The sequence below is a fragment of the Chionomys nivalis genome, chromosome 4, assembly GCF_950005125.1.
Source record: "Chionomys nivalis chromosome 4, mChiNiv1.1, whole genome shotgun sequence".
Taxonomy (NCBI): Eukaryota; Metazoa; Chordata; class Mammalia; order Rodentia; family Cricetidae; genus Chionomys; species Chionomys nivalis.
In genome coordinates this window covers 30,867,151-30,893,180 of record NC_080089.1, presented here as the reverse complement: position 1 = coordinate 30,893,180, position 26,030 = coordinate 30,867,151, and the positions used below count along the sequence as shown (strand labels likewise).

Here is a 26,030-nt window from a genome sequence, read left to right as displayed (position 1 = left end):
GACCAGGACTGCACTACTCTTGCAGAAAACTGAACTCGATTTGATAGTTGTGTGCTGTGGTAAACATTCCAGTTATCGTATGGCTATGTTTATCAGAAACTTTTGAATTTACCAGTGCCAGTACAGCTTGTCCCAGACAAGAGCAATACTGCTTTATGGCTTACTTTACATAACAAAGTAATCAAGATACAACTGATATCCTGGAATAGTTCTCTCCAAATAAAGAAAAGAAACAAAGCACCAGGAAAGTCTGTCAACAGAAGTGGCGTCTGAAAATGCCCTACTATTAAGATATCCTGTAGAGTGATCTGGTTCCAGGTTTTTATTATTAAGACCAATTAGAATTTGCGCTACATCATCCTAACTTTGAAATTGAATAACAGTTTTCTCCATGCATAATTTTTCACATAGCAGACAAAGGGAGAAAGTACTTGAAAAGCATATGTCTAATAAGGATTTATATAGAGAATAAAGAGTAAATAATAAAACTGGACACTGGTCCATGCCTTTGATCCCAACACTTGGGAGGCAGAGGCAGGCAAATCTCCAAGTTCAGGGCCAGCCTGGTCTATAGAGCGAGTTCCAGGACAGCCAGAGCTACATAGAGATACCTTGTCTTGGAAAAAGTAAAAGAAAAAAAAAGAAGTAAATAATCAGACAGGACTAGACATGTGGCTCAGCAATTAAGAGCACATACTGCTTTTATGAAGTTCAGGTACCAGCATTTACATCAAGTGGTTCACTATTCCAGGAGTATCCAAAGCATCTAACCTGGATGGTGACTCACATACACAAGATAAACACATAATTAAAAAAAATTAAATAATTAAGACAATAACAAAGGATCTGAGTAAACATTTTTCTCAGATATTTACAAATGGGCAATAACACATTAAAAGATGTTTAAAAGAAGAGGGCATAGCTCAGTGGTACAGTAGGAACATATACGTGCAGAGTCCTGCGTTCAGTCTTCAACACAAACACACATACACACAGTTTCTCAAAGGGAATAAACACACACAATGCCCAACGGGAATAGTATGACGTGAGATGTTACACAGTTGAATCTTTGAAAACATAGTAAGTAAGACATAATGGTACATGCCTGTAATCCTAGCACTCAGGAGGGTGAGGCATAAAAACTGCAAGTTTAAGGCCAGTGTGTGTGTGTGTGTGTGTGTGTGTGTGTGTAGAAAGAGAGAGAACAATAAAAAGAAAAGGAGAGGAAGGAAAAACTATAAGTGAACAAAGCCAGTCACAAAAAAAAAAAAAAACACTTATTATATCTTTAAAGTCCAGAACTGTAAGTCTATACAGATAAACTGTAGATTAGTGATTCTACAGGCAGGACTGGAAGGGAGAGGAGCTAAGAGGTACATGTTTCTTTGAGGTGATAAAATGCTCTAAAACCAAACATATATGTGGGATATATTTTTAAATAAAATAATGAATTAGAAAAAGTTCTGATAGAATTATTTTAAGTAAAAAGTAAAAGCTACCCTCTCCCTTCCTACCCCATCTCTCCATGTGGCCACTGCTGATATTCTCTTGTGATCCCCGTGTTACACAAACCCAGCACACAGAAAACAGCTATATCTATAAGCACATGCTTAGGTAAAACCATACAGCATGAGTCACATTTTAAAATGCTGTGGGCATCTCTTAAGATACTTAAAGTATTTGCAGTAAATACTACTTTTAACATGGCAATGTAGCAAAAACTTACTCAAATATTTACCTACTAAAGGACTTTTTTTGGTAGTGGTGATTCCAGGGCTAAATCCCAATGCTGGGCAAGCACACTACCAATGAACAACATCCTCCCTTAATATTTTCACTTTTGCCCTTATTGAAAATAAGTATGTATGATTGGTTGTGACACGGAAAGACCATCCATATATTCAAACACAAGGAATGTCTTCGTGAAAAGAGAAGTATCTGCTCAGGACCCCCAAGACCAAGCTCTCAGCACAAAGGGGATTTATCTGCCCCAGAGGATCAAAGGTCAGGGAATAAGAGACAAAGACAGGAGACAGAGGATGAGAAAGAAGGGAAAGAGAACAGGGAGAGGGGCAGGGGTGTTTGTCCAGAGGTGGACAAAGGACTGCCTCCGGAGACAGCGGAGACAGACTAGGCACAAAGGAAAAGGGCAGTTTATAAAGGTACAAGGGGAAACCCGTGTTGGAGTGAGATGTTTAATTTTAATTGGGCATGTTAATTAAGTGAGCCAAAGGGGGCTTTTAATTAGTGGACTTTAATACTTTAGATAGCTGGGCCTTGGTAGTCAGCCTGAGGGAAGAAGTGTTCAGATAAGGGAATAGATCTCGGCGACTGCCTTCAGGAATGCAATGGTTTTTAGCAAGGCAGAGGGGATCAAGGAGAAAGGCAAGGCCAGCCAGAGCCATGCCTGCTATGCTCAAGCTGGCCAGAGTCCCTTCACTTAGGAGCTCGACAGCTTACTCAAGGGACTGACAAGATGGCATTTCTAGAACCTAGGAGTTTGGGGCCACCTTCAACAGTGTAGGGAGACCCTGTCTGGTTAAAAATACTCAAAATAAAGCCAGGCAGGGTTGCACACGCCTTTGGTCCCAGCACTTAGGAGGCAGAGGCATGTGGATCTCTGTAAGTTTAAAGGCAGCCTGGTCTAAAAATAAATAGATAAAAATGAAAATAACTTAGACAAAAGACTAGCCATATACATTTTCATTGTTCATGTGTGTACAGGTGTTGGTGTGTGTGTGTGTCAAAGCTGGGTATTTTTTCTCATTGATCTCCACTATAATATTTTGAAACAGGGTCTCTCACTGAACCTGGAGCTTATCAACTCAACTGCCCTGGTTAGCCAGGAGGCCCCTGGGATCCTCCAGCCTCCATCACTCAGTACTTGGATCACAAGCATGTACACTGAGCCCTACTTTTATGCGGGTAATAGAGCTGAAACTCGGGTTCTCAAGCTTATGCAGCAAGTAACTTACTGGCGAGGCCGTCTCCCCAGCCCTACTTTACTTTTATTTATCGTTAGCAGGGTTGGGCTCGGACCGGGGTCTGGTGCAGTGTTCCCAGTGAGCTATGTCCCTAGCTCCACAGTGACTATTACTTAACTTCTTCACAGCTTTCGGTACTTTCTGAACCTTTTCCTTTCTTGCCTGTTGTTTGTTTTGAACCAGGTCTCACTGTGTAGTCCAGGATGTCCTTGAACTCACTATTCTCCTACTTCCACATCTTGCATGCTAGGATTATAGGTTCACATCACCATGCCCAGCTTTGAATTCTTTTCAATAGTATTCAGTCGGTTTTCTTTGCTTGTTTGTTTATTTACTTCTTGGGGTTTGTTTGTTTGTTTGTTTGTTTGTTTTACAACAAGGACCCATATAGCCCAAGCTACCCTCAAACTCAATATGTAGCAGAGGATGACCCTGAATTTGTGATATTCCTGCCTATAGCATTCATTATCACAAATTATTAAATTCGAATTGTCTATCATCATTGAGCAAATCTTATAGAGTTACTCAGTGTCCACAGAATGACGGTAGTTTAGGAAGGATTAGATGCAGTGACATCTAAAACTGAGCAGACCTTGTTTCTACACAATTTATGCTGGCACTGCACCGTAAATAGCCCTGTGGCAGCCAAAAACACTGCAGCAATTAAACATTTTTACTGGATTTAATTTCCAAGTCCAACATTCTAGAGCCCTCTTAGAAACCCCCATCAGCTTCAAGCTTTACACACTCAGGAGGAAACCCTCTCTGGATGCTGCTTGGTTTCACTTTGGGTTTGGTGCCAGAGATCAAACTCTGCCTCAGCAAGGCTAAGCCTCGCCCCAAGGCCCTGGTCCCAGTTCCATGAAGCGAGAAGGATCTGCAATGAGCGCTCGAAGCTGCATGAAGCCTGGTCCACCTCTGCATCATGTCTGTGTCTCCCCAATCACTCGCCACCGCAGCTGTGTCTTTAAGACAGGGTCTTTTTACTGAACATGGAGCTCAAGAACTGGCTGGACAGGGTGGTCCGTGACACCTAGGGACCCACCTGTCTCTGTTCTCCCTTTCTATGGGGTTACAGGCACTTGCAGCTATTCTGAACTTAGGTCCTCATTGACTTTATCCACTGAGCCATGTCCTCACACACCCACCCCACACACACTTCTTTCCTTCTTCCTGCTCAAAGTGGATCCTACCTCAACTCCCACCTGATGAACTTGTCTCACATGTCACCAAGAAACAGATCCCTTCCGGGCCTACCAACACTCACTAACCCCTTCCAGTAACAATGCAGGAAACATCCCCAGTCACACAAAGACAAGCCATGGACCCAGGTGGTTCCAGAGCCAGGCCTTCTCGGGCCCTGAAGACCTCGTCTTTGTCTGTCCTACAGTGTTTCTTCCCTGTGGGACATCCACAACAGCAAATATGCACTGGCATTTCCTATTTTTATTGAAATATAAAAGCCAGACCTTGTGGGTCACGCAGCATTCAGTAGGACACAGACACACACACACACACACACACACACTCACATACACCGTGGGGTTTAGGGATGAGGGCTGGGTTTTAGGTCGGTAATAAAGCCTTTGCCCAGAATGCATGAAGTTGTTGGTCCAATCTGATCCTAAGTACTTAAAAAATAAGTTTGAAGATTTCTAGGCATATATTACTTGTAGTGATATTTCATTTGTATTTTAATAAATAAAGTTTGTCTGAAGATCAGAGAGTAAAACAGCTGCACTGATTAGTCTTACAGATCAGGCAGTGATGACACACACTTTTAATCACTGTAGCCACACTAGTTTGCCATAGTGCAACTTCAATCCCAGTTGGTGGTGCATGCCTTCAATCCCAGTCTTAAAGAGGAATATAAGATGGAGGAGACAGCTCTCAGACACAGTATTATTCTGAGATTCCTGAAGGCAAGATCATCATTTCCAACTGAGATAGAGGTAAGAACCAGCAGCTGACTGTTTTGCTTTTCTGACCTTCAAGTTGAACCCCAGTTTCTGTCTCTAGGCTTTTATTAATTGTGCTACAATCGTTGATGTGGAATGTCCTTCTGTATATGTGTTGCTTTTACTGGTTGATGAATAAAGCTATTTTGGCCAATGGCTTAGCAGAGTAAAGGCATGTGGGAAATCTGAACAGAGATAGAGAGAGATAGGTGGAGTCAAGGAGAGGTCATGTATCCACTGAAGGAGAAAGATGCCAGAACATTACTGGTAAGCAACAGCCTCGGAGCCTGTCCTGGAACTAGCTCTTGTAGACCAGGCTGGTCTCGAACTCACAGAGATTCACCTGCCTCTGCCTCCCGAGTGCTGGGATTAAAGGCGTGCGCCACCATCGCCCGGCAATGAATATAGTTTTTATGTGATTATTCAGGTCAGGGCAGCTGAGAAGTGAAAGCACAATCTCATTTACACACTGTACTCTGATAAAATGTTTACAATGAACAATGTTTCCCTCGGACCCAGTTTCCTGCACAACTACCTGTGTGTCTCTGTCCGCTCCTTCTCACTGTACTGAAAAGAATTCATCTCCATTGTTTCATTTGAGAATATACCTTTTAAAATTTATTTATTTTAAAATTTACTTTTATTTCATGCTCATTGATGCTTTGCCTGAAAGTATATCTGTGTGAAGGTGTCATATACCCTGGAGCTGGAGCCACAGAGAGTTGTGGGGATTGAACCTAGGACTGCTGGAAGAGCAGCTGGTGCTCTTAATCACTGAGCCATCTCTCCAGCCCCAAAGATATGGGAGAGAGAGAGAGAGAGAGAGAGAGAGAGAGAGAGAGAGAGAGAGAGAGAGAGAGAGAGAGAGAGAGAGAGAGAGAGAGGACGAAGACGATCCCAGGCAGGCTTGGAACTCACTATGTAGTCAAGAATGACTTGATCTGATCACCGTGCCTCTGTTTCTAAGTTCTAAGATCATAGGCATGCACCTCCACCAGCGGTTTATGTCATCCTAGGCGTTGCACCCAAAGCCTTGTGCATGCGAGGCAAACACTTTGCCAACTGAGAATACATCCCCAGCTGAAAATACTTTTTTAAATATATGTACTAAAGGCAAGGCTTACTCCACACTTCTCATCCCCCTGGGCCTTTCAATGGTATTCGCAAGCTCCTGAAAACTCTGCCCTGATTCCCTTCCTGTGGCCTTCCTCCTATGTCCAGAGCATCTGCTTTCACAAGCTCCTGAAAACTCTGCCCTGATTCCTTTCCTGTGGCCTTCCTCCTATGTCCAGAGCATCTGCTTTCACAAGCCCTCTGCTGGCTGGAGCTGCAGCAACTGTACTGCTCAGGTCCTCTCCAGGTCCCTCCTCCCCAGTAGCTTTATACCCTCCCCAAGCTCATCTGCTCCTAGGACAAGGGCAATAGTTGTCTCTGCTTAGATGCCTTGGGACAATATTATAGAACACCTAATTATTTTTCATCATCCAGATGCCAAAGTCACTGTTACCTCCTTGGGTGACCATTTTGCACATTCTCTCCCACCTGACTCTCCTTTAACACTCTGGTAGGCATTACTGTCAATTAAAAGGACTGGAGGGGGGAGAAGGGCGGGAGGAGGGGGAGGGAAATGGGAGGCGGGGAGGAAGCGGAAAGATTTTTTTTTCAATAAAAAAAATGTTAAATAATCCTAAAATATTAAATAAAAATTAAATTAAAAAAAAAGGACTGGGGATCTAGGGAATTATGTAAATGGAAAACACTAAGTGCCATAACTCATACACAGAAAACCATCAAAAATGTCCCTTGTTGCTGAACGGTGGTGGCGCACGCCTTTAATCCCTGCACTCAGAAGGCAGAGGCAGGCAGATCTCTGTGCAGTTCAAGGCCAGCCTGGTCTATAAGAGCTAGTTTCAGGATAGGCTCCAAAGCTACAGAAAAACCCTGTCTCAGAAAAAAAAAGAGAAAAAAGAAAAAAGAAAAAAAATGCCCCTTGTTATCAGTGTCGATATTAATAAAATTGTTAATAGACCCTAATAATTCATGTTCATCCTAGGATTAAAAGAAACGAGGCTAGCCATGGGAAAAAACATAACCATAGATTCTTTCTGCTCTTGCATATGCAAGATATACTTAAAATTCAAAGCATGCAAGCTACAAACTATAAACTCCCCAATAAATGTAAAGGTTTGTCCAGTCAGAAAAACAGTGAAGCACAGGGCCAGGCATTTAGTTCAGTAGCAGAACGTCTGACCGGTTTATATGAGGGCCTGGGTTTGATTCCCCGGATTAAACAAAAAAAGAAAAAGAAAAAAAGTTCAACATAGGTTTGTAGGTTTGGGGAGTTGAGTTTCAGCAAAATAATGATATACTGCATCATCTAGTACACTCCCAATCAAAGGCCAAGCAACATTTTTCAGGCCATGTTGCTGCATTACACAAAAAGGATTCTGTTAATGATATTCTAGTTTCTCTTATCCTCATTTCAGTAGGATATCTTAATTTTCTTCATTTTATTCTAAATTTGTTATAGCAGATAAGAACAAATGGCGAGAATATAGAGAAACCAGGACCTCCATATGCTTTTGGTGATATAAAACACTGTAGGCACCTTGGTAAAGAGGCTGGCAATTGATTAAGAGTCTAAACAGGTGGCGTACACCTTTAATCCCAGCACTTGGGAGGTAGAGGCAGGAGGATCTCTGTGAGTTTGAGGCCAGCCTGGTCTACAGAGCATGTTCCAGGACAAACTCCAAAGCTACACAGAAAAACCCTGTCTTGAAAAACCAAAAAAAAAAAAAAAAAAAAAAAAAAAAAAAGTCTCAACAGTTACCAGATGACACACTGGTTCCTTATGAAGCTATAATAAACCCTGGTAGAATAACATATTTCCCCAAAGAACTTATACATAAATATTCATAGTGTTATTCGTAAGAGCTAAAAACTGGAAACAATCCAAATACCCATCAACTAATAACAGGATGCATAAAATGTGGAATATCTATATACATGCCCATAAAAAAAATGAAGAATTGGGAGGTTAAGGCAGAAGGCCAGCAAGGACTTCACAGACAGGCCGTATCTCAAGAAAACAGCTACCCATGCTCCTATAGCAACCCTAATTAAACTCAGAGGCAAAGTTCAGAGCCAAAAACTGAAAAAAGGAAGAAAGGAAGAAGGGAGGAAGAGAGGGAGGGAGGGAGGGAAGGAGGAAGTGAAAGGAGACAAGACAATGAAAGGAAGACTGACTAGGAAAAGGAAGGAGATCAGAAAGAGGGGAAAGAAAGGATTAGAGGGTGAATATGTTCAAAATATGTTATATGCAAACATCAAAATTAAGAGCAGTATTATGTATAATTAATATGTATTAATTAAAAAACAAAAAAGGAATGAAGAACTGATGTGTGAAAGATGAAGGGCCTAATGGATGAAGCCTGGAAATATACTAAGTGAAAGAGCTGGTGAACAAAGAAACATACAGTGAACAACTGCACTGATACAAAACACGAGAAAGAGGGAAATACGTACACAAGCAGTAGGGATATAGATTGGGGGCAGGGGTGGTTATGAGAAGGTTATAATGCTGGTCATGGTGAGAGTTGTATAATCTGAAGATTTGAAAGTCATTAAGTTATATAATTTAAATAAGTGGATTGTACAGTACATGAATTATAGCTCAAAAAAGCTTTAAGTGTTGTAGATGGAACTTCAGGCTGTGTCCACTAGGCAAGAGCCATACTACTAAGCTAGTCTCTAGTTCAAAGCTGTGTTTTTTTTTTTTTTTTTTGATTTTTCGAGACAGGGTTTCTCTGTGGTTTTGGAGCCTGTCCTGGAACTAGCTCTTGTAGACCAGGCTGGTCTCGAACTCACAGAGATCCGCCTGCCTCTGCCTCCCGAGTGCTGGGATTAAAGGTGTGCGCCACCACCGCCCGGCCTGCTGTTTTTGTTTTTTAAGATAGGGTCTCACTCCATATGTACCCAAGCTAGTCTGAAACTTAGGTAAGTCTCCAACCTTGGCCTCTTGAGTGCTGGAATTATAGGTATGAACCACCTATCCACCTCCAAGGTCTTTTTATGATTAAAAGCATGGAAGTTTAGCCAATATAAACTTTTACAAAGAGAGAAAGTATAACCTTGCCACAAGAGTAAACATGGGTGCATTTCTGATGGGTTTCTTAAGAGTTCCTGGACAAGACAAAACAGAACAAAAGCCCCGAGGAAATGCTTAGGACCTAGTCACTATGAGGAGGCGGGGACAAAACAAAACATCCAGAGCTGGGGTGATGACTCAGCGGGGAAAAGCTCTTGCTATGAAAGATCAAAATGAAATTCCTAGAACCCAGGTGAAGTCCAGACCAGGCCTGTAATCCCAGCGCTCCTTCAAAGAGATTCCAGGAGAATCCAACCACAGGCACTAGGGTCAACCAGCCTGGTGCTCAGTATCAGTCATGGGAGAATGCAAGGACTGGTACCTGGGGTTTTTTGGGGTTTTTTTGTTTGTTTGTTTTTTGTTTTTTTGTTTTGTTTTTGTTTTTAGCATCAAATGGGCTGGAGAGAAGGCTGTGTGACTAAGAGCACCCTGTGTTCTGCTCCCAGCTTCAACATGGCAGCTCACAACTGTCTGTAACTCCAGTTCCAGAGGATCCTATGCTCTCATCTCACCTCTGCAGGCACCAGGCACCACAGGGTAAACAGATATACATTCAGGTAAAACATTCACATACAGTGCTGGGCGGTGGTGGCGCACGCCTTTAATCCCAGCACTTGGGAGGCAGAGGCAAGCGGATCTCTTGTGAGTTCGAGACCAGCCTGGTCTACAAGAGCTAGTTCCAGGACAGGCTCCAAAACCACAGAGAAACCCTGTCTCGAAAAACCAAAAAAAAAACCAAACAACAAAAAAAAAAAATTCACATACATAAAATGATAAAGTAAGTCTAAAGGGAAAAAAGAAATGAAAGCATCAAACAGTGGTGACTGGGACTGAAAGGGTCATAATGAAAGGTAAAAATTTTAAACTTCATTCAGCTGGTTTACCTAGTTTCAAGGTTCAGGAACTAGTTTTTCCGGTTTCAAACAGGGAGCAGGTGAAAGACAAATTCCAAGGTCTGACCCTTGAAGAATCTCTCCCAATCAATAGCACAGAGAGGAAAAAGCACAGAAATCTTTGAAAATCTCCAGGTGATCCTTATGTAAGACAGATCTAGTATCTGCACAGCAGGGAAAGAAAAATGCACAATTATCCTAGAAGTGACTTAAGGGCTGATTACAATGAGGCTTCTAATAATCATGGGGCAAAGAAAAGAGCTCAAAACTCTTTGCCATCTTAATGATGTGAATAAATATTCTTACACAAACTTCCAAGGGCCAAAACTCCCAGAAGAAAGGGAGGGAGGGAAGGAGAAATGGAGGGAGGGAGGGAGGGAGGGAGGGAGGGAGGGAGGGAGGAAGGAAGGAAGGAAGGAAGGAAGGAAGGAAGGAAGGAAGGAAGGAAGGAAGGAAGGAAGGAAGGAAGGAACTTGGCACTGTTGATAAAGCTCAGCTGATAAAGGTGCTGGACACCAAATCTACTACCTGAGCTCAATCCCAGAATCCCCACCAGTTGTCTTCTGACCTGAGCATGTGTACTGCACACACAGGTACACAGTTAAAACCTTTTATGTTGCTAAACAATAACTTAAGTAGAACATTTCCATCTTCCTTCAAAGTATGCAACTCACTGGATCCTTTAATTTAACTGTGGGTCTTTGTCTTAGAATCCTGGAGAAGGTGGGGGTGAATACACTTTACCGACCAGGTGGCTTTCTGGGGATTTACTTTCCAGCTTCCCCTTACTACATGGAAATAAGGAAATCAGTACCAGACACCTATGATGATACCTGAAGTGAACTTTGTAAATACGGACTCAAGGAAGTCATTTGCAGACTGAAAACTGGCTGCAATTGGCTTGCTGACTAATACCGGGCCACTCTGAATTTACAAAGATCTCAGTACTTTCCCTCATGCTCCCTCCAAACAGCAGCATCACTTGCAGACAACTTGCAGGGAGATCGAAGCCACCGGTGGTATGGGTATGCCTCTGCATGGATTGCTACATGCCCTGCTTGTCTCAAACTTCTTAGTTAAAGTAGCAATCACAGTAGTAAGTAGGAAACTTGCAAGCTGGTCTTCTGCAGCCTGAAAAGCTGCAGGTAACTAAGCCTCAAATATAAAAAAAAAAATCCAACCCCAAAAATAAAATCCTAGACAGTGTAGACGGAGGCACAGTCTGAAGTAGTAAGCTGTTTCCTCACTAAGTGCACTGGGGGGAAAAACAAACAGACAAACAAAAAAAACAACCAACCAACCAGTCTTGTTCAGAGACTGAACCATTACTCTGACGCAGGACTAAGAAGCTAATTGATACTGGTTTGAATCCATTCCAGTTACAGCCAACCCTCAGCCCATGTAGACAGGCTAATGAGGGCCTAACCTGTCTTTCACCTCCACATTTTCATTCCTCAACTATTTTCATAGTTACAAGTGAAATGGGTAAAATAAGTATTTTATTAACAAGGTCAACAATCCAGATAGATGACATACTGAGGCATCTGCTTTTTAAAAACTCTTACGTTAGGGATATAGATAGCTCAGTGGTGGAACACTTGTCTAGAAAGCACAGGGCTCTGGATTCTATCCCCAGCACAGCAAAAAAGAAAAACCCTCTACAGCAAGGCAGGCATGGTGACGAATGTCTTTAATCTCAGCACTCAGGAGGCAGAGGCAGTCGGTTTGCTGAGTTTGAGGTCAGCCTGATCTGCAGTTCCAGGAGAGCCAGGGACACACAGAAAAACCCTATCTCCAAAAAGCAAAATAAACAAAAACCTCTATCTTGAGGGTTAAGGAGATGCCTCACTCAGCAAGGTGCCCATCATACAAGCATGAGAACCAAGTTTGGATGCCTAGAACCTTCATGGAAAGCCAGCAGACAGATGGGATCAATGAGGCTTGTTAACTGACGATTCCAGCATCAGGAAGAGACTTCAACTCAAAAATTAAGGTGCAAAATGGCGAGCACACTGGTTGAAAGAGAACAACAACTCAGTAGTCTGCTGACCTCCACATGTGTGTTTGCCTTTGTTCAGGTGAGCCTACACGCTAGACTTATTTATACATGCACTAGAGGAGTTAAACGAGATCACAGAATTGGGATCCCTTGACAGATGCAGCTCTTCATTTTAAAAATCAGCATAATCACAGTTCCACTGGTTCAAACTGCAGACTGTGGAAATTCAGTGTTACCTAAGTAAACAAGGAGTGGGACAGTAATAATAGAGTGGCTGCCATTACTGAGCAGCCTGCAGGTGCCAGGCACTGTGAAATGCCCTTTAAATATCAGCTTTCAAAAAAGTCCTCACCACAACCAAGAGCGGCTGTTTGTCCAAGGTCAAAACACTACGTGGGGCTTAACTCCAGACCCATGACCACAGAGCCTGGACCTCTTTCCCCACTGCAGCAACGACAGCTTCCACCCGGCAAGGCTGCCAGGACCCAGCAGGGTTTGCATTTGCTTCTGTCTCCTGGTTTCCACCAGATGATGAAATCACAAGGCTAGACTGCATCTCAAGGGAAGTAGAGGAGGCTGTAATTTACTCAGCCCACAAAGAGCTTTAGTTGAGCAAATTGTTCAAAAGCCAGAGAGCTAAGCAACTACAAAGACATAGTGAAGAGTTCCCATTGGGGAAAGAAGGAAACTGTGTGTGTGTGTGTGTGTGTGTGTGTGTGTGTGTGTGTGTGTGTGTACATGAGTGTGTACTCCAGCATGCACTTGTGAGTGGACATCAGAGGACAGCTGTCAATTCTCAGGCACTGTCCACCTTTTTGGTGTTCCCTAAGACAAGTTCTCTCACTGGCCCGGATCTCGCCAGTAGTGAGCCTCACAGATCCTCCTGTGTTGGCCTCTTTTCTCTGGGATTACAAACTCCACTAACTCTATTTTATACTTTCTTAATAATATTGCTTTCCAAAGAAGCTGTGACCACCCCCCCAAAAAAATAGTAATAATAAAATAAATACTCCTACCAGTGTTGTGTGAAGATCACTACTGTTCAGCACCTTACAATTTGGAGTTGCCTACTTCAACTTGGGTGTACAGAAATATACCGTTGTGGATTTAATTTATGTTTCCTTAGTTATTCACAAGGTTGAGCGGATATATAGAGAGAGATAGCTATAGATAAATACAGACACATCTTAGACATGTGGGTCTCTCATTTTCCAAGTTCTGTTGAAGACTTTGTCACTCCATTAGCGCACGCAGCACCTTGCTCAAGATTCTCTTCAGTATGCAGAAGCCATGCATATACTCTCCTACATTAACTTCCAAAAGCTTTCTCATTTTGCTCTTCGCCTGCTTCCTGGGTGTTTGAATATGTATGAGCCTATTTCTGGACTGCTTATAGTGTTCCACTGATATCTCATTATTAATTTGTCAAAAGCACTATTACATTGTTTTAAGTATTCTTGGTTTCTATCAGAGAAATTTCCCAATTCTCTTTCAAGAGTAGTCTGCCCTTTCTTAGAAGCAACTAGTCTAACTCTACATTTTTTGCTGGACCTACACTAAGCACATAAATGTTTCCAGAGTATTAACGCTTTTGAAAGACTGAACAGTCCTTGAACTTCTGTGGTTCCATATCACTCAAAGTCACTCCAGAAAGCTTTTAGACTTTTTTCCTACAAAATCTTACACATGGGGTTTGCTGACTTTAAATTTTATCTGCAGGGTACAAGTATAGACTAGTAGTAGAAGTCTAGCCTGCCATGTGTTAAGACCTGCATTCCATCACCAGTACCACAAATACACAGATGTATCTGCTACGGTTTACAACTGTTGAAAACCATGGATATGGAGGTGGGGATATGAAAAAATATTTTTATGTGTAAAAGAGAGAAAAGTGAACAGATGGTTGTGGCACTCACTTTTAATCTCAGCATTAGGGAGACAGAGGCAGGTGGATCTCTGAGTTCAAGGCCAGCCTACTCTACTGAGCAAGTTTCAGAATAGTCAAGGCTACACAAAGAAACCCTGTCTCAAAAACAACAACAACAAAACAAAATAAATGGGAGGGTAGGGCTTAGTTAAAAGTCTCCTAAAAAATACTGGTTCCAAGGGCTGGAGAGATGGCTCAGTGGTTAAGAGCACTGGCTGCTCTTCCAAAGGTCCTGAGTTCAATTCCCAGCAACCACACGGTGGCTCACAACCATCTGTAATGAGATCTGGCGCCCTCCTCTGGCTTGTGGGCGTATGTGGAGACAGAATGTTGTATACATAATAAATAAATAAGTTTTTTAAAAAAAATACTGGGTGCAGTAAATGGCACCCACATGGTAGTGGTAACTGTCTAATTGGACTCAAGGCCCACTCAACAGGAGAGAAAGCAAGCCTGGTACTGAATACCTAGCCAACCACCCAGGATTACTGAGACCATGGATCTTAGAAAAGAATCTACTACTACTACTTTGCTAGACCAGCACAAAGTATACTCTAAATCCTATCCTGACATCCTCATCTTTTGAGCACCTCCTTTATGTTTGTTTGTTTGGTTTTTTTTGTTTTTTTTTTTTTTTTTGGTTTTTCAAGACAGGGTTTCTCTGTGGTTTTGGAACCTGTCCTGGAACTAGCTCTTGTAGACCAGGCTGGTCTCGAACTCACAGAGATCCGCCTGCCTCTGCCTCCCAAGTGCTGGGATTAAAGGCGTGCGCCACCACCGCCCGGCGCTGCTTTAAGTTTTTGAGACAGGGTCTCACTATGTAGCACTGATTAGCCTGGAATTCTTGCAGATCAGGCTGGCCTCGAACTCACAGAGGCTCATCATCTGCCTCTGCCTCCTGAGTGCTGGGATTAAAAACATGCACCACAGCTGGGGCATAGTGGCACACACCTTTAATTCCAGAACTCAGGAGGAAGAGGCAGGTGGAACTCTGTGAGTCTGAGGCCAGCCTGGTCTACAAAGTGAGTTCCAGGATATCCAACGCTGCTACACAGAGAAACCCTGTCTTGAAAAACCAAAAGAAACACACACACACACACACACAAAACCCTGTGTACTACAATGCATCCAGCACACATTAAGAATTAAAGGTTGAAAAGATGACTCAGAAGTTAAGAGCACTAACTGATCTTCCAGAGGTCCTGAGTTCAATTCCCAGCAACCACATGGTAGCTCACAAACACCTATAATGAGGTGTGGTGTCATCTTCTGACCCACAGGACACATGAAAGCAGAATACTATACATAATATATATGTCTTTTAAAAAATTAAAAAGTTTAAAAAGTTAAAAAGTTGGTCAAGGGGGATGAAGCAACAATTCAGTTAAAAAGGCTTATTGCTCTTGCAGAGGACCAGAGTCTGGTTCCCAGCACCTACAAAGTGGCTCACAACTGTCTACAACTCCAGCCTTAGCGGCTCAGACACCTCTTCTGACCTCCACTAGCAGCAGGCATAAACATGGTTCACATACATACATCCAGGAAAAATACATATAAACCTATAAGAGATTTTTTTTCTGTTTTTCTTTTTTTTTTCTGTTTTTCTTTGCTTGTTTGTTTTTGTTTTTCAAGGTAGGGTTTCTCTGTGTAGCCTGGACTATCCTAGAACTCACTACTTAAACCATATTGGCCTCAAACTCACAGATATCCACCTGCCTCTGCCTCCTGAGTGCTGAGATTAAGGGTGCACACTACCACCTCTCAGCTAAAAAAACTTTTTTAAATAAAAAAATATATATATGGTGGACAGTTACAGAAGAAGACTGCTATTGTGTGCCTCTAGCTTCCACATGTGCACACAAAGGAACATGCACCTGTGCATATGATACCACAAAGACAGACAAAACAGATCTCATTTTATTATTAAGTTCAAACAATGAACTGAATATACATTAATTCAGTAACATTTAACACAACTATTAGGAAGTGATTCTGAGACTAAGACGCACTACAAAGAAATACTTGTGGGTTTGTGAGAGCTATCATAACCGCTAGAAAAACTAAACATACCTACAAATTAGCGATGGATATTAGTTGACACTAGAAGGGCCTAACAATAATAAGCACATTGTATTGTTACTGCAGAACACCTCACCCTATTAGGCTTAAGCTGAGTTGTTCAATAAAAATACAGGAGCCATATAATTTAAAGTTTCCAGTAAGCATGCTGTTTAAAGCAGAAACAGGTGAAATTCTGTTATTTAACTACCTAGTCCACATATTATCATCAGCATTTAAAGTATTATTTTTTTCATACTAAATCTCAAAAAAACTGGTGTGTACATTTTACACTAGCATATTGCATAAGTGTGATATTTCAGGAGTTAGCAGACGAGCTGCCGGCTACACAGGCTGCTATCCAATGGTGAGCTAAGGTATGCAGGAGAAAGGCTGTATAACCCACATCAGAGTTCCTAAGGCTGAAAGACAGCATATAGCTTCAATATTCTAATTTTTAAAAATTTTCGTTTCCTTTTTTACTTATTTTTGGGCATGGATGCATGATATGGCATACCAGTGGAGACAAGAGGACAGCCTGGGGAAGGGAGTTACTTCCTCCCACCAGGTGGGTCCTGGGGACTGAGCTCAGGCAATCAGGTTTGGCACCAGTGCCTTTACCAGCTGAGCCATCTCTTCCACCACCACCCCACTCTAATTCTGAAGCAAACGAGTTAAACTTTAAAATAGGCCAACAGTAACTGGCTATTTCATCAGATCGTCAAGAACCTTCTGGCAATCCTTGTTTGGAGTCAAAACCCATGCAGCATTAGCTTTGTAACAGCTGTTTCAGGACATTTTAACTAGTCTTGCTGTCATTATGAGGGTAACCATAAGTTCCTTCTTCCCCAACCAGTTCCTCACACATTCATCGCCCTAAATTCACTGTTTCAAAGTTATCCAAAAAGAAGTTGCTTCCGGGAGCTGGAGAGATGCTCAAGGTTAATAGGAGCATTTGCTGCTCTTGCAGAAGACCTGATTTGGGTTCCCAGCACCTATACAGACTTAGAACCATCTGGAACTCCAGTTCCAGAAAATGTCACACCCTCTTCTGGCCTCTAGGAACACTAGATATACATGTGGTACACATTCATACATGAAGGCAAACGTTCGTAGACATACAAAAAATAATAATCTTTAAAACGGAAAAAAAAGAAAGCAATTTCCAGTCACTCCTACAACCTGAACAGACTTTCAGTTACCCAAGCATGAGCAACAGGAAGACAGCAAATGATCTCAGAAAGCAGGGACGGGAATTAAGCTTCAGAATCAACAGCATGGTGTAAACTTACGGAAGCTTCAGGAAATAACTGGAGTTGGGTCAGCTCGGAGAATTCCCAATGAGTCTTCAGTTGGCGTTATAGCAATACTTCCAAAGGAGAGGGACCAGATACACTTCACCACCTACACGGTGATTCAACTAAGCCACATAGACAGGAAGCCAGACCGTGGTGGAGCACACCTTTGATCCCAGCACTCGAGAGGCAGAGACAGGCGAGTCTCTGAGTTCGAGACCAAGGACAGCCAGGGTTACACAGAAAAACCCTGTCTTGAAAGCCCCCAAAAATAAAAAAGAATGAAAAATATGGACCAAGGTAACGAAGAAAAGGACCTATTCATTTTCCTGCCCTATCCCATCTGGACCCCTGGAGAATTGCAACGGAGCCACTCTGTGATTTGGTTGGCCCAAGCTTGTATGTATGTGTTGGGGGGGAGGGGTGCCTGCCATGCATTGGGGACTGAACTCAGGGCCTTACACTCGCCAGGGATACTCTGCCACTGAGCTATATTCCTAGCACTAACATTTCATTTTTCTTAACTCATTAGACTAAATGTCCATGTGTTACTCTGTCAGAGATTAACAAATAAACAGAAACAAGTTCTGCAGGTAGGACAGCAGATACCTGAACGGGGAGCATCTACGCTTCTAGAATGTATTCAAATGGCAGTAAGTATACTGGCATTCAAAGGAAAAATAAACTACAACAGGATGCTTACTGGTTTCTACAACATGGTTTTTACTGAATGAAATCATACAGCCACCATGCATTTACGTCTGCTAAAACTGCAAACTTAAAATAAAAAAAACTGCAAACTTAGTGAGGAATGGAAATTACAACTCAGTGCTTCTCCGTCCTTTATAGTCAGTTCTACTTTTCCAGAAACCTATCCTTTTCGATTGTATTTGCTTTTCTTCATTGTGTGCGTGTGTGTGTGTGTTTGTGTGTGTGTGTGTTTATTGGCCTGGCTGCACATGTGGCGCCCAGAGATCAAGTGCCTTCCTTCCTCTATTGCTTTCCACCTTATTTTCCCTTTTTGTTTTGTTTTGTTTTTTGAGACAGGGTTTCTCTGTGTATCAGCCCTTTTGCTACGCTGGAACTTGCAACTTGCTTTGTAGAGCAGGCTGGCCTCGAACTCACAGAGATCCACCTGCCTCTGCCTCCCAAGTACTGAGATTAAAGGTGTACACTTAACGTTCCTCCACCTTATCATCTAAAACAGGAACACTCACTAACTTGCAGCTCACCTATTCAGTTTGATTGGTGGAGCTCCAAGCCCCCAAGGTCAGCCTGTCTCCACCGAAGCTGTGGTCACAGGCACACTGTGCTGTACCTGGCTTTTATGTGGAGACTAGGGATTAGAACTCAGGTCTTCATGTTTTACATAGCAAACACTATCCACTGAGTCCCTGGTCCCTAAGTTTTGATTGTCTTTTTTACTTGTTTTATTGATTTTGTTTTGTTTTGTTTTTGGCTTTTCATACAGGGTTTCTCTGTGTAGCCCTGGCTGTCCTGGAAATCGCTGTGTAGACCAGACTGGTCTTGAAATGTGAGCTCCACCTGCCTCTGCCTCCTGAATGCTGGCAGTAAAGGCGTGCACCACCACCCAGCTCTTTTTACTTTTTAAAAGCAAATCCTGGGTCAGTGAGATAATGTTACTCTCAAAAGATGTGAGGAGAAAGCTCTCTGACCCAAATCATCATGACCAAATTAATTAAAGCAAGCTTTTTTATTTGTGTACATGGGCTGCTTCCCCCTGAGGTGGGGTTCAGGAGGTCAGCATTGGGTGTGAGGAAGACAACTTTTATAGCTCGGAGGTAGGAGGTTTCCAAATGGGGGATTTGGTGGGCAAAATAGGCGGGGTTACAGAAGCAGAATAGAAGCATAACAAGTTATTCATAATGACTTCCTGAAACAAAGATGTGGCTGTAGGGAAGGCATTACAACAGGTAGTCATAACAAGGGTTATAATAACCTTTTTTTAAAAAATATTTATTTATTTATTATGTATACAATATTCTGTCTGTGTGTATGCCTGCAGGACAGAAGAGGGCACCAGACCCCTCTACAGATGGTTGTGAGCCACCATGTGGTTGCTGGGAATTGAACTCAGGACCTTTGGAAGAGCAGGCAATGCTCTTAACCACTGAGCCATCTCTCCAGCCCCTATAATAACCTTTTGAAACAAAAGTAGGGTTGCAAGATGGTTGTAAACAACTTTTTGAAACAAAAACGTGATTGCCATTCCTAGAACAAGCAGTCGAGAACCATTTGTAGTTAAGGTTACAGGTGGGACATAGCCCAAACCTTGAGAAACATAGGTTTAATCACAAACAGAAATGAATCTAGTTTGTCTTTACTGTAAGATGGATTTTAAGCCTAAAATGGAGAGGTTCTTCAATAGCTAAGCAGGTAAAGCTGTGTGCCTTGAAGGCCTTGGTGCCCTGAGTTTGTTCCCAGGAACCCACATAAAGGTAGGAGAGAACCAACTCCTATCCCCAAACAACTTAAACTAAAACAAATAAATTGATAAATAGATGAATAAAAGCTGAGTGGTGGTGGCGCATTCCTTTTATCCCAGCAGTTGGGAGGCAGAGTCAGGAGGATCTCTGAGTTCGAGGCCAGCCTGATCTACAGAGTGAGTTCCAAGACAACCAAGGCTACACGGAGAAACCTTGTCTCAGAAAACAAACCAAAACAGTAAAATGAGGCAGTGGTGCAGGCAAACACCTTTAACCCCAGGAGTGGACGCAGGATCTCTTTGAGCCAGGCCAGCCTGGGTCCATCTGCAGCAGTGGTTCTCAACCTTTTAATAGTTTGTGTTGTAACCCCAATCATAAAATTATTTTCATTGCTACTTCATAACTGTAATTTTGTTGTTATGAATTGTAATGTAAATCTGTTTTCCAATGGTCTGTGAAAGGGTCATTCAACCTCCAGGTTGAGAAGCAAGGCTCTATAGAGTTCAAACCAACTAAGATTGCAACCCTGCCTCAAAAGAAAACAAAGCTAGAGCAGTTTAGCAGTGCTCAATTTTAATCTCCTTTCATTCCAGCAGAGACAAGCAGCTCTCTCAGAGTTCCAGAGCAATCTAATCTACATAGCAAATTCCAAGTCAGCCAGCACTTCAAGACTCAAATCATTTTTAAGCAAAATGAATAAGAAAATTACTCTTTCAGTTTAGTGTACTTCAAGTGGCAAATCACCATGAAGTATATAGGCACCCATTCGCCACACAAGGTGCTCACTCAAATATTTTGTGCACATTCATAATTGCACACAAACATCTAAAACCCACCAATAAATTAATAAGGATTTCCTCTAGCCATTACACTTTAGGGGCTTTTACTTCTTAGTGCTGTTTCTATGATGATCATACGTGATTGTTAAAATTAGAAAAGCGGGCGATGGTGGTGCATGCCTTTAATCCCAGCACTTGGGAAGCAGAGGCAGGTGGATCTCTGTGAGTTCGAGGCCTGCCTGGTGGTCTACAGAGCAAGTCCCGAGACAGCTAATAAGAGCTAAGGCTACACAGAGAAATCCTGTCAAAACAAAACAAACAAAAAAACTAGAAAAACAGACAAGAAGAAATTGACCAGTGCCAGTCAGTTATATTGAATTGACACTCCCAGATCACTCACCTATGCTCAGGCCTGCAATATAATATACAAATTACTTTTGGTAGACCATGTTACAAATCATTAGAAAAAGACTTAATATGAGAAAAAAAAGACCCTTTACAAAAAGGTAACTACTTCAAAAGGTTCATGCTAGTGGAATAATTGAGTCCTGAGTGGAAAAAAAAATCTTGATCCAAAACAAAAATGTAAACCTAAACGACAGGGAATCGTTCCTGTGAAAATGAAAATCCTGTGTCGATTTTGCCTCTGTTTGTAAAACGTAAACCTAGTAAAGTTACTAAATACACCAGATTGAGCAAATATTGTATGTTGCTTTGCCCCCAACGAATTCTGATTTTATGTTTTCTCAATACTAGGGCAACAATAAGTACAGTTCGGGAGTGCAGAAAGTCCTGGAGTGGCAAGCGTGGGGTGGATGGGTACAAAAGAATACAATGTAACTCTGCACACCCTCTGGCCTACAAAGAGCTGACTGCCGCAGTGGCGCGAACAAGACAGAAATCGAGGTTAGCCACGAGCAACTTGGCTTTTAATGAAAAGTGGATACAGCTGGCCTTAAGAACAAGGCTGGTGGGAGATATGCAGGCAAGCTTTTAACCAGTTTAAGGATTCGGGGCATGGGATTTAGCTGGATGATTGTCATCAATGACACCACAAAGCCAACCCTAGCCTCTAATTTAAGTGTACATATATACTGGTTGAAATCCAATTAATACACATACACGGATAAAAGAAATGGCACCCAGTGCTAGCAGCCTTCGTGCGCCCGCAACTATTCCATTTTACCTAGTACCTAAGTAATCTGGCTACGGACTTTTCTTGTTATAGCATTAGCTCAAGGGGAACCCGGCTCCCAAAAGACTGGACTCGCCAGCTCTGCAGGTCCTCGGCCTCCGTCCTACCCAGCCCGCCACCACGGTTGCAGACAGACCCGCAGGGGCGGGCGGGGCGGCTGGGGAACGCGGGCCGGGAAACCAGCACCAGAACCCAGGGCCACGCGCGCCGCCACCCCCCGCACGGATCCCGGCCGGCGGACACCCGCCCGCCCAACCGCCGCCCGGCGTGCAGGCAGCCCAACCGCCGTCCCGGCCCAACCAACGCGGGAGGGGAGGAGAGGAGCGCACGGCCGGCGGGGCATGCGAGCCGCTCGGTGGGCGCGGGGCAGGCTGCGAGCCGGGGAGACGAGGCGGGCGGCCCCGAAGCCCGCGCTCGACGCGGGGCCCGGACGGCTTCCCGGAGGGGCCTAGCCCCTTTTCGGGTAGAAGGTGCCGATGGTTTGACCCCCCACCCCGAGCGAGGTGCCTCGTCCCAGCCCCGGCTGGACTGTACCATCGGGCGGTGCCGCCGGGATTGCTCCCCCCCACCACTACCATCAGTTCCCCCCCCACCCGGGTCCGCGGTCGGTTGGCCCCGGCCGGGCGCTGAGACGCAGAAAGAGCTGGGCGCCATTTTGGGTGGGACTAAGCAAAGACGAAACACTCTCCCGGGCGATGGGATACTCCGGACCCTGGTTTATCCGGTTCTCTTAATCCTTTAGGTACTTACACGACGTTGGGTGAGGGGAGCTGCAAGATCAGCGGGTCCCGGATCCTCTCTCCCTAGGGGTGATGGAAATCAACCCCCCCCGCCGCCTCCAGGTGGTTCTTCCCGCCGCAGAGTGGGAGCAGCATAAAAGGCGGGGTCTTATTAGCATAATCTGCCTGGCAACCTGATCTCAACGTTACGTGATTGGCTGAACTCTGAAAGTCCCATGCTGTGCCTAGAGACCTGGAACGCTGGGCCGAACTGACAAGCCCAGATTTAAGAGTCATGACGAAAATCCTGGGACGCTAATTCAAGCGGTAGAGAAGGCAAAAGGAGAGTCACACAATGGCCCAATGACTGAAGGCCTCTTTATTTCGTGCTCTGCTGTTCATGTAAAACCCAATAGAAGAGCGAGTCTCTGGCGGGGCTCGCCTGCGTTTGTACTCTAAGCCAATCAGAAAGCCCCACTCTTTGCATTCAGGGTCAAGGCCCAACTGAGAACCCTGGCTGGCAAATGGAGGGACACCGTCCAGCGTGCTTGAGTGTCCACCCTGGAAACCCAATGTGCAATCCAGGTTTCCAGTCCACCTGTCCCCCTACACTCGGCTCCTGGGGAGCTCTGGACGTGTGGGCGGTGCATCTACCCGCGCCAGCACGGATTTCCAGAGAACCGCGTGCGCCCTGGGGCTCAGTAAGACTGGGACACGCCTTTCCGGGACCACAGAAACCGGTTAAACACCCTGCAGCCCCCCCCCCTCCCCGCCCTCTCCCCCAGGCCCAGGAGTGGCCTATCACCCTTCCGGAGCAAGGGGATTCTGTCGTCAGTCCTTGCCGTCCTCTAGAGCGCCTATACTTTTCTCTTTTCAACACTCTACCATTCTGGAAAAGTGCTTTGCAGAAGCAATCTCGGTGAGGTTGTGCCTCGGCTGGTAGAGTGCTTCGCGTGGCATGTACTAAATCCTGTGTTCAGTCCCCAGTCCCCAACACCTCATAATCCTGGAGCGGCGGTGCACCCAGGAGACGGTTAAAGACCAGCTTGGACTACTGAGACTGGGGTGTTGGGGGGGGGGGCGTTAATCAATACTGAACAACCAAAAATGACTGGACTCTCTTCTTTCTTAACTGAGGATATCCACATCCTATGGTCCTTTACGACTGCGTTCTCAGACAGCCAAGTGCATGGAAAAAGTCCAGGCTTTGGAGTGATAAGCTGGAAACTCCCCACTGACAACACGAATAGCAACCAAATGTCAGAGACCTTTGCTCTTTGTGTCTACAGGGAATGGTTTCACTGTCCATGACCTGTACTTTGCTGTGTTGCTTTGAAGATTGAGTTCATACTTGTAACATTCTCTCCCAACACCGAAACTTACATTAGCATAGGGTTAGTGATGATAAAGCCTACAGAGTGACTTGTAATCCCAGTTCTTGAGTGCAAAGGTGGAATTGTTGAGGGTAACCTGGCCTACATAGTTCCAGGCCAGTCAGCAGTACACAGCAAGATTCGGTTTCCAAACAGAAAAACCCTGTAAAACTACTGTGAAAGAAAGAAAGAAAGAAAGAAAGAAAGAAAGAAAGAAAGAAAGAAAGAAAGAAAGAAAGAGAGGAGGAGAAAGAGGAAGAAGAGGAGGAGGAGGAGGAGAAGGAGGAAGAAGAAGAAGAAGAAGAAGAAGAAGAAGAAGAAGAAGAAGAAGAAGAAGAAGAAGAAGAAGAAGAAGAAGAAGAAGAAGAAGAAGAAGAAGTTCAAATATATTGGTTACAGTTTTGTTTAAATGACTGAAAACTGAAATGTTGAGGCCAGTGTCCTGTTTTTAAAACTCAAAGCCATGACAGCATGACAGCCTTGGGAAGTAGGAACAGATGAAGATGTCACGAATCCTTGTTCCATAGACCCCTCTGGGAGCTGCGCTGGGGCCTGGACTAAGGCTCTCAGTAACTGAGCCTGAGCTACATTGAAAAGGAAGCCTGCAAGTGAGGCTGATGAGGACTCGCATTTGTGGAATGCAGCGCTATTTGCTCTCCTCTCTGGGTCTATTAAGAAGATGCCATTTGCTTTTGGGATGGTTACAGTAGCTAAAGAAGACTCTGGGATGATTCCTCGGTGCTGTGAGTAGACATCACCAGAGGTCGATGGGTCCTCTATGGCCTTGGAAGGCTGCCATGCCCTGTACCGCGGCCTCTAGAGATCCCTTTGAGACTTAACCAGATTATATCTTCTCTGATGGATTAAGAGCCTCAGAGGTCAGGTTATCAGAAATGACACAAAGGCAACTTACCAGGAGAAGTGGGACAATCTATCTCACTGGGACTTAAATAAATCCTCTCAAACTTTTTTTCTTTTTCATAACCAGTGTAAGATTACTGTGATAGATGAGGAAGCCAGTTTTTATTCCTGTGTATTTCTTTTTCTTAATGTCTTAGTTATTGTCACATTCGTAGATGTCTTCATTACTGTTCGTGTGTGTGTGTGTGTGTGTGTGTGTGTGTGTGTGTGTGTGTGTGTGTATACCGTTAGGTCTCAGTCAGGGACAATGGCTAACTGAGGTGTCCATTAACATATCAAAGCAGATGGTGGCCACCAGGTTCTCCCTTCATCCTTCAGTCCCTACCTGTTACAGGATCTGGCTGGCATACCTACCCCCTACTTCTCCAGCCCAAAGGCTGGACTGCCATTCCCCCAGCTGCCCTCCCTTATATAATCCATCCATTGTGGTTATCTGCACTTTTTTCGCCCCCTCGAGACAGGGTTTCTCTGTGCAGCTTTGGAGCCTGTCCTGAAACTTGCTCTGTAGACCAGGCTGGCCTCAAACTCACAGAGATCTGCCTGCCTCTGCCTCCCGAGTGCTGGGATTAAAGGCGTGCACCAACACTGCCCGGCTCCCTGCACTTTTTGGTTTACCTTTTACTCTCTTGGCCAGTCTCTTGGTCCAGACCACCCTCTAAGGCAGCAGCTACTCTCCCCTTCTCCCTCTCCCCACCTCACATGGCCCAGCTCAATCATGTTCTCCCTGGACTCTCTGAGATGTCTCCCTGGCTGCCCTCTCCCTTTTAGCTACAATAAACTTTCTCCTCTGCCTACCTGGGAGCAGTCATGGCCTTTCCTTTTTTATTTTTTTCTTTCATGTACGTGTGTGTGTGTCTGTGTGTCTGTGTGTCTGTGTGTGTGCAAGCAGACGACAGAGACCAGAGGTCAGCTTCAAGTGTTATTCATCAGGACGGCTAGCCATCTTGTTTTCTAAGGTACATTTCCTCCCTGGGACCTGGTACTTACAGATTAAGAGGGGCAGTCTGGCTAGGGAGGCCCAGGATCATTCCCGTCTCTGTCTCCTCAGTGCTGAGGATGACAAGGGGGTACTAGCAGGCCGTGTTTTCTACATGGGTTCTGGGGCCTGTGATCCTTGTGCTTGAGCAGCCCCCACTGGGTGGACTGGGTGATCTCCCCGGCTCAAAAACATTGTTTATTTACAGTACTTCGGATGGAACTTGGTGCCTCATGCCTGCTAGGCAAGAGCCTTACCCTGATTCATATCCATAGCCCTCTTTTTGATTTTGTAATTTTCAGGTAGAGTCTCATTAAGTCCATGAAGTTGCCCAGGCTGGTCTTGAACCCACTCTGTAA

At 44.1% G+C, this 26,030-nt stretch overlaps 1 protein-coding gene across 2 annotated transcripts in view; it reads right to left on the bottom strand.

Moving 5' to 3' along the window:
• Positions 1–17,476, bottom strand: part of Prdm10 (PR/SET domain 10) — a 94,255-nt gene extending 76,779 nt beyond the window's left edge. For both annotated transcript variants that reach the window (XM_057767180.1, XM_057767181.1), the window contains exon 1: positions 17,259–17,476. The gene's annotated coding sequence lies outside the window, so the exon portion shown is untranslated. The remainder of the gene's footprint in view (positions 1–17,258) is intronic.
• Between the last annotated feature and the right edge of the window lie 8,554 nt (positions 17,477–26,030).